Genomic DNA, 9,759 nt, shown 5'->3' with positions numbered 1-9,759 from the left:
GCTGAGGAACAGTTGCAAGACATGTGAGTCTGGTGGATTGATAAAATCACCAATAAAAGACAGGATTGTGTGTGGCATCGCAGATAATGGTCTGAGAGAGAGACTGCTGAGAGAGCTGGATGTGGACCTGGAGAAAGCTTTAGCACTGTGTAGAGCTGCAGAGACTATGAAATCACAGGCTAAAGAGTTATTAAATGATGTTAGTGGCAATGTGGATGCAGTGAAAAAGGATGCACACAGATTCCATAAAAATAAGAATCCAGATGTGAAAAAAGGGCAGGACAACAGAACAAAAATAAAATGCAACAACTGCAAAAAAGACAACCATTATGCCCGTTGCTGCAGGAACCAAGCACAGAAAGGAAAAGTTGATGCAGTAGATGATGATGAAGTAGAGGAGTTCTACGTGGATGCTGTGAATGATGATGACAAAGGAGAAAAAGATTGGATCACTAAACTGAAAGTGAATGACATACATCTTCCATGTAACAAGTTGGATACTGGAGCAATTGTGAATGTGATGTTAGAGACTGATTTCATGATAATAAGACCCAGACCAAAAATACATAGAGCAAATGTGAAAGTGACAGCCTATGCAGGTGCAGACATACCAAAAAAGCTTGCATTGTGAATGTGACACACAAAGACAAAGTGCACAAGCTATCATTCATCATAGTACCCAAGGATGTGCAGGCCATAATAGGATTGTCAGCCTGTGAGAGACTACATCTGGTGAAGACAATCTGTGTCGTGGACAGGAAAAAAGAGACAGTATATGATGGACGAATGTAGGAGTACAAAGTACAAAAAGAGTACAAAGAGTACAAAGACCTGTTTCAGGGTCTAGGCTGCCTGCCAGGAGAACACACTATCAGAGTTGACAAAGTTGTGTGCCACCAGTCATACATCCATGCAGAAAAGTCCCATTTGCTCTGCGAAAGCAACTGAAAGCAGAATTGGACAAGATGGAGAGCCTGAATGTAATTCAGAAGATAGATGAGTGGGTGAGTTCCCTTGTTGTAGTGGACCAAAAGAATGGAAAACTCAGAACGTGCCTGGATCCAAGAGATTTAAACAAAGCTTATAAACAAATTTATAACCAACCTGTCAGAGAAATGGTCCCACTGAGACAGCTAACTGAAAGGAACATAGAATGGCAGTGGAATTATGAGCAAGAAAAATCATGGACTGAACTAAAGACACTGGACACAGAGGAACTGATCCTGAAGTTCTATGACCCAGAGAAATCCATAAAAATATCGTCCGATGCATCACAGGGTGGACTCGGTGCAGTAAGGCAATTTGGCAAGGCAATTTTATTTGTAGAGCCCGTTTTCACAAACAGTTTGTCTCAAAGGGCTTCACATAGCGTCATAACAACATCATCTGCCCTTAGACCCTCACATCAACTGAGGAAAAACTCCATAGAAAACCCTTTGAACAGGGAAAAATCTGAGAAACCTCAGGGTCAGCAACAGAGGAGGGATCCCTCACCCAGGATGGACAGACATGCAGTAGATGTTGTTACGGACAAGAAAACAGTTTATAATACAAAATGTGGGAAACATGGAAATGTTAACAGTTGAAGAAGGAAGCTTCTGGAAGGGGAGGCAGGGAGGGCAAGCCAGCTTGATGGGGGACAGTACTGTTACTGAAACATTAAGACTGGCAACCTGTGGCCTATGCATCATGGTCGATGACTGACCCGGAAACACAACATGCACAGATCAAAAAAGAGCTGCTCAGCATCACATATCCCTTTGAGAGATTCCATCAGTTTGTGTCAGGACAAGAAATCAGAGTAGAGACTGATCACAAGCCCCTGCTTGCATTGTTCCAAAAGACACTAAATGACTGTCCACTCCGCATACTACGAATGATGATCAGGCTGCAACGCTACCCATTGAAAGTTGCATACACTCCCGGTAAGCTGATGTATACAGCTGACATGCTATCCAGAGCTGTTGACCCAAAAGAGTGTGCAAACACTAAACTGGATGAAGATGTGGATACCTACGTACACATGACCACAAGTGCACTGCCGGTAGCAGATGCAAAAATGGAGGTCATACGGGCTGAGACTAACAAGGATGAGACACTGAAACAATTGAGACAGATCATCAGAAACAGCAGAGTATTGAAACTACAGGGCAGAGCTATAAGAGGTTAATGACATCATTTACAAAGGCAGTAAAATTGTGATTCAAAGAGCCTGAGAAAGGAGATGCTCAATAGGATTCATGAGGGACATCTACGCATCGAGAAGTGCAAGAAAAGAGCACGACAAGTGATATTCTGGCCTAGAATAAATCAAGATATCACAAATGAAGTGTCAAACTGCACAACATGCCTCAAATATCCAGCTTGTCACCCTGCAGAACCACTACACCCACACCAAGCATCAGACAGACCATACCAGAAAGTGGGTGCTGACCTGTTTACGTGTCAAGGTAAAGATTATCCTCTTGTTACAGACTATTACTCCCTGTATAGAGATCTGTAGACTGAATACCACCACTGCAGAAACAGTGATAACATGCATGAAAGCCATATTCTCTAGGCACGGTGTGGCAAATCAGTTGTTTTCGAACAATGGACCACAGTTTACAAATGACAAATTCAGAACCTTTGCCAAAGAGTGGGACTTTAAGCACATGACCTCAAGCCCTCACGTTCCACTGTCCAGTGGCTTAGTGGAAAATTCTGTCAAAACAGTGAAAAAACTGCTGCACACGCCAGCTGACAGTGGAACTGACTTCTACCAGAACCTGATAGTGTACCACACGAAAGAACGTCTACTCTTTAAAACCACTTGTCTTATTGAAGAACCCACAAATGCAAACTCAAACACCATGTGCAAACCTGTTGGTCAGGTACACTCAGGAAAGACGTGTGAGTCATGTACAGACCTGGGCCATGAGGGATGCTGCATCACATGATCTTGACAGAGCAGATACTGACATATGTTAGTTGCAGTGTAGTGTCTGTTGTAAGACAGTAGTCAATGTACCTGCACATTAATGCTGTGGAGTGACTTCCTATTTACAATTTCCTTCATTTAGTGAAGGAGCAGTGATGGGAACGTGTGTGCCATTGATGCACCAGATCCCAGTAGGAAACCTTACAAAATACAACCGAATTACTGATCCAAGTCAGAGGTTACAGCATAATGTCATGAATAGATTATAATTCAAAATGTAGCTGTTAAATCGAAGCGAAGTAAAATCTGGTCAACTGGACGTAAGTTTATCTTGAACATAGATAAACTTACGTCCAGTTGACCAGATTTTACTTCGCTTCGATCTACGATGACCTGGATGAATGAGAACCTACACAGACATGTAGCTGTTAAATTTAACAAAATGATTTCTACATCAGTCACCTGAAATTTCTTTTGCAGTTGATTTTGAACAAAAGTTATCGCTTTGTGATCACTGGTCACAAATAGCGTTTTCTCAGTGAGAGAAGGCCAAAGTGAACATTTCAAGCAGAACTCCTTTTTTGTGAGGAAAACTGAGTGAAATCCATCTTTAACTTCAAGTTTATGCAACATTCTATGTTTTTAGGTTGAAATTTGAATTCCTTTTTAATTGACGTTATGTGTTTGTATGAAAACTACAAACACATGGAGCAAACGTTTGAGTGCGAATTATACTGTCCTCACTTCTCTACTTTCCCCAAATGCTCTGCGTCGCCAGTATTATAAAGAAAAAAGTGGAAAGCAGTGCAGAGAATTTTCTTGAACTCAAAGTGCATCTGTGTGACATTGCAAAAGTATGGCCGGAGACCGTTGTTGAGATAGTTGATGGAGCGAGATGAAAAGGTAACTGTCCAAGGAAATATTCATCTGGCAATGACAATATATCGACCAATGGTCTAAAAACTCTCCCGACGCAAGGCTATGCAGATTATTTCCGCTCCAAGATCTACAGGATTTTGGAGGAACAGACACCCCACATTTAACAGCTCAGCAGGAGCGAGGAGACATAGTTAAACTCAGAGTTTCTTTGATAAAATCCACCGGCGACCAGGTTAGGTTCACAGAGTAAGTTACCGCAGCAACAGACGCAGAGTTTAAATTATTTCTCTGTCGAGAATCAAAAACTCAAAGAGTTTCCTACATTTCAGGCTTAACATAGTTAAGAGTTTCCACAAATCCCGCTTTCAGGATAACTGTGTGTTCACACCAAACGCGAATGCAAATTTTGTGTCGCATTATTCGTGCGTATTTGACCGCCAGATCATTTAAGTGTCCATTTGTGTCATTCGCGCGAATTTGCTCACTTGCCCGAGTAGTGACTATATCCGGCAACGTTTCTTTCCACCATTTCACCATGGATATTCAAAGAACTGTTGCGTTATACCTGCTGTGGAAGGCCGAAATACGTCGGAAAACTAAACGCTATCATGTCTGGGTTCATAACACCATCTAGAGGCGAGCACAGCTCGATGAAATTCACCGAGCTCCTCCAGGGGCTGCGTCTGGATATCTCCTGCTTCCAGCAGTATTTTCGGATGACGACTGGCCAGTTTCACGACCTGCAAGCTAGGATCGGTGACAGAATTTCACAAAGGGAACCCAACTTATTCAACTGGTTCTTGTAATTTTGACACGTAGTGTCATATAGCACGGGGTTCCCACACACAGCCACAATCAACTTGTCCTCCATCTTGTGACACAGTCAGCAGTGACGTCGGGACAACCTCAATGCTGATTGGCTGTCATAATGCGAATTTTTCGGCAAAGTTGAATATTTTCAACTTGCGTGAATGGCGAAATTTTGCATTAAGTGAGGAATTCTTTGACAGAGACTACAGTTACAAGGTGCCATCAATTAATACAGAGTCCAAGTTTCATCCATGGATGTTGATAGATTCCTACTCTTGTACTTCATTTAACAGTGTCACAGAACCCTTCAATCACATGAACATTCTAACTGACGTAAGCAGTTGAATACTGGAATGTTCATGCACACATACATCCCAAGAAAGAGGGTGCATCTTCACATGATCAGACAATGCATCCTCAGTTCATAATCTCGGGTCTCTTCCAAAAGGAAAATGTTTGTTACACCCTGCTGGGGTAGAGGTCGCAGAGAGGTGAGAGACCCCCCCCCCCTTTGGCTAGCACTCCTGGCTGGAGTTACGACTTCCTTGGTCAGGGTGAACATGAGACGATGACTGGACATCTTGATAAAGAGGGAAGTAGATGTTCTTGGTTCATGTAAGGGTTAATTATCATTGGAAAGGTCAAGAGGAAGCTATTCTGCTCTTCTTTCCGGATTAAGTGTTCTGAGGGGGTTACTCCAGAAATCCTGAGGAGTGTGAGGAAGGAAAAGGGGGGCTAATGCACTACATCTGTCTCTCAGCCGATTGTCACATTTTTGTGCTGCAGTATTCCTCCTGTGGCCTTCTGTGATGCTACCCTGGTGATGCTGAAGTAAAATTTAAAGCTGCTGCCACTTTCCTGGACCAAACTGCTGTCTTGGCTCTTTCTTTTGGGCTGTTTGGCTCTCCTGGACTTTGTGTGGATTGTGTAGCACCATTTGGATTGGCTTGATTAGATCACCTCCTCCTGGAATCGTCACCTTATCATGGTGGAGGAGTTTGAGTGCCCTAGTGACCCTGGGAGCTATGTTGTCAGGGGCATTTTGCCCCTGGTAGGGTCACCCAAGGCAGACTGGTCCTAGGCAAAGGGCCAGACAAAGAACGGTTCAACAGACCCCTGGACCGCCATGGAAGTTGAATCTAGGGGTCTGGGTACCCAGCCCGGAGGGACACTGGGGACTCGCACTGGAGCCAGGCCAGGGGTAGGGGCTCAATGGCAAGCGCCTGGTGGCCAGGCCTTGGTTCATGGGGTCCAGCCGGGTCTAACCTGAAAGGGATACATGGACTCATCCTCCCGTGGACCCACCGCCTGTAGGAGGAACCGGAAGGCTCTGGTGCTCTGTGGTTTGGGCAGCAGTCCAAGGTGGGGGCCTTGGTTGTCTGATCCTCAGGCATGGAAGCTGTTTTTTTGGGACGTGGAACGTTACCTCTCTGGTGGGAAAGGAGCCGGAGTTGGTTGAAGAGTTTGAGCATTATCTGCCATAGTCGGCCTCACTTGACACATAGCTCCAGATCCGGAACCCAAGTCCTTGAGGGGGGTTGGACTCTCTCCTTCACTGGAGTTGTTCCGGGTTCCAGGCTCAATGGGAAAGGCCATCTGCTTTGACCGTTTGGGGGGACAGAGAGCAGGAGAGCGGGGCAGAGACAAAGACAGATAATGGAGGAAGACAGATATACAGAAGGAGAGAGAGGGGCAGAGATAAAGAGGGAGAGAAATGGAAAGAGACTGATGGACAGACGGGGATGTGAGCAGTTGATGCTACGGGTGGCTGCTTGAGCCTCTTCAGGTCTGTAGCCTCTTCCAGCAGCACCCTGGGATGTGGGGAACCCGAAGGCTTTGGAGAAGATGAGTTAGTAACACATAAGAGTGTAATTTATGTATAACACATACAGGAGGAAAGAAAGGAGGCTGTCTACGCAGCTTTAACTATAAGTTTTATCAAAAAGGAAGGTCTTAAGTCTGTTCTTAAACATAGAGAAGGTGTCTACATCCTTGACTGAAACTGCATCTCCGTCTGGTCTGGGAGCTGCAGGGCCTCAGACTGGAAGTCTCTGCAGAGAGTAGTGAGGACGGTGGAAAAGATCATCAGGACCCTGCTCCCCCTCATCCGGGACATAGCAGACAACCACTGCCGATCCAGAGCCCACCAGATCCTCTCTGACCCCACCCAACCCCCAGCATGGACTGTTCTCCCACCTGGCGTCTGGCAGAAGGTTCCGCAGCATCCGCTTCAGAACAGCCAGACTAAGAAACAGTTACTTCCCCTTTGCCATCAGACTGCTAAATGCCAAATAACACCCCACGTAGAGACCATCCATTAACCTTTTGTTAGGGATCCTCCCTCTCATGCTCTCCATGGCCCTCCTCAGGCTGATTCCAGCACAGGTGCTGCCTATCAGCAATCAGCCACACCTGCAGGCAATTGCCGGGTCAGCTATAAAAGGAATCCAGGACCTTCAACCTGGGCTTGATCATACTGACCCCACGTGGTAACTTTGCTGACAAGCTCCTGTTTTTTTCTCACAGTTTACTATTTCATTGTTCGCTTGCTTCTAGCTGTTCGTTTGTCACTCATCCCGTTTGACTTTGTTTTTTTCCCCAAGTTTCCCCCTGGCTCCCAGCTGCCTCCTAGAACCCCTCCGTGAATTCCTCCATGTCCCCCGTCTGCCTCCTCGGCTCCTCGACCCTCCACAACTCCACACCATACTCCTGGACCACTCCCTATCCACAACCCCAGCCTTCACCCCATCTCTGTCTCCTGGACGAATCCCAACTCCCTGCCTTTGCCTTCCCTCCTCTGGACCCTCATGCCCTCTGTCCCTAGTGGTAGGGTTCCCTTCCCCACAGACTGGTTAGTACACGCACACGCAACATTTCACAACGCACACCCACGCGTACACATAGTTAAATTACACATGTCATTCTTACACAGCTACGTACCACATTCCCCCCATTTTTTAGGTCCCTAAGTTAGTGTACATTTTTTTCCTTCCCCTGTTTCTCAGATTTTTCCCTGTTAAAAGGGTTTTCTATGGAGTTTTTCCTTAGTCGATGTGAGGGTCTAAGGGCAGAGGATATTGTTAAGATGCCATGTGAAGCCCTTTGAGACAAACTGTTTGTGAAAACAGGCTATACAAATAAAATGCATTGCCTTGCCTTGCCTGTTCCTCCATCCAATAAACAGCCTTCGGGTGGTTTAATCTGGCTGCCTGTGTTCTGTCTGTCTGTGGTTGTGCCACCTGGGTCCAGACCCGTTTTGGGTCGCCTTATTCTGAGCGTAACACCTGTCCTATGTCACACAAAGACACGGCAGGTGGAACCAAAGATCTCAAATTTGAACTCATCAGACCAAGGCACGGATTTCCACAGGTCTAAAGCTCTTTTCAATGTGTGTATGCAAAATCCCACACCAAACACTTTTAACAGCAGAGAGTCTGCCTGAACCCAGCTGCATGAAAAAGTGACTCAGCACAAGCAGCTGTTATACGCCGCCTGCTAGCTAAGAGAGCAAAGGAGTGACCAGCATCCTTAAGTTTTCCTTCGGACACAGCATAGCAATGGATAGCATCCAAACTGTGGACAACGGACTCTTCAATCTTCAGTTCAATAACCGTCCGGAGGACCTCAAGCAAAGCAACTCCTGGTAACACCAATGGCCACAAAAAACACCCTTAGAGACAGAACTTTATGTTTGAGAACAGTTATAAAGACTGTTTCACTGATTATCATTGGTGTGCTTTAATTGTTAATATAGTGGAATTTTTTTTAACCCATAGCTTTTTTTCCCCTCGTGGGTCAACAGTGTGTTGTAATAGAGTAATTACACATTGTCAGACAAATCAGTGTTTAAGAGTGAGTGGTCTGAAAAGGGCTTTTTTGTTGTTTTAGATCTGAATTGTAGTGATAAACCTTTTGATTATATGGCCTTCTTAAAGGTGCCATAGAGAGGTTGAACGGGGTATTAATTCTTGTTCTGTGGTGTGATATGTAACCCCACAAAAAATGGTTCAGTCTGTAATGGCTCAGAACCCTCCTAAAAGGATCTCTGAAACCGCTATGTTACCATGTTGGGTTTAGAATGCGGCGTTTGTCCCTATTGGGGTCGTTTCTGACCTTATCTGGCAACCTCATTATTTATGCAAGCGCATGAGTTGACGACGATCAGTTGCCGTTGTTTATCTGGCAACCTCATTTAACTACTACTAATCAAATTGGCTGCCCTCACTGTCACTGAAAAGAAGGTACTCCCACTTTCTCGGCTAACTGTCGCCGGTGCTAAGTGTGATTGCTACTGTCAATTGACAACATTCCATATCATACAACAAAATTCGTAAGATAAGATACCAAGTAGACATGGCCCATTCGCGGATCCAGCCGTATATGCAGTGGTGGCTGTCGGGCACTGACTGAACTGTGACGTAACACTTTAGCCAAAAGCCCACAACTGGGGGACGTTAAATAAACACCAAAAACACGAAAACGATGATTTTCATTCTAGGTGACCTTTAAATAAATATAACCTACATCATACCCACAGAGACAACAGTAAAATATGCAAAGGGATCCCCTAAGAATTGCTCCAGTTAATCCAAAATACACAGATGAGGTTAAATGTCATTTGTGTGTCCTGTATTTTGGAGATAAGTGTAATTTAAAAGAAAAGAAATATAACAACAAATTTATTCATCAATCTATGAAATTCAAAGTTATCCACAACTATAATTGGGATCTGTACCTACACATTCCAAATGGAGCTACTCCTATTATTATGGATAATCAACAATGGGCTATTCCACCCAAAATAGAATAAATTACTTCGAAAATTATCAGTGGAATCTATCCAGCTGGATTTTTCCCTGAAAAATATTTTTGAAAGAGGTTTACCCTTGCTGTTTCTGTAATGGAATTGAACCTCAAAACACATGTTCATCTCACAACCCTTATCAAATGGGTTCTAGATTAACAAAAAAAAGGTTATCGCTCAAGAAAGATGACACTTCTTGTGTCCTTTATGATATATATTTTTATGAGACTTTATGATAATTCTGTTGATAATTGAATTAATTTTAGTACATGGAAAAATACTAAAAGCCCTCCTTTGTTTGGTTAATAAACAACTGTGAATTATTTTTTTTTTTGCATCAATCAAG

The sequence above is a fragment of the Aulostomus chinensis genome, chromosome 12 (genome assembly GCF_037954235.1).
Source record: "Aulostomus chinensis isolate RoL2024-O1b breed Wild chromosome 12, RoL_Achi_v1.0, whole genome shotgun sequence".
In the NCBI taxonomy this organism is placed as follows: domain Eukaryota; kingdom Metazoa; phylum Chordata; class Actinopteri; order Syngnathiformes; family Aulostomidae; genus Aulostomus; species Aulostomus chinensis.
Note: the sequence above shows the minus strand (reverse complement) of the source record.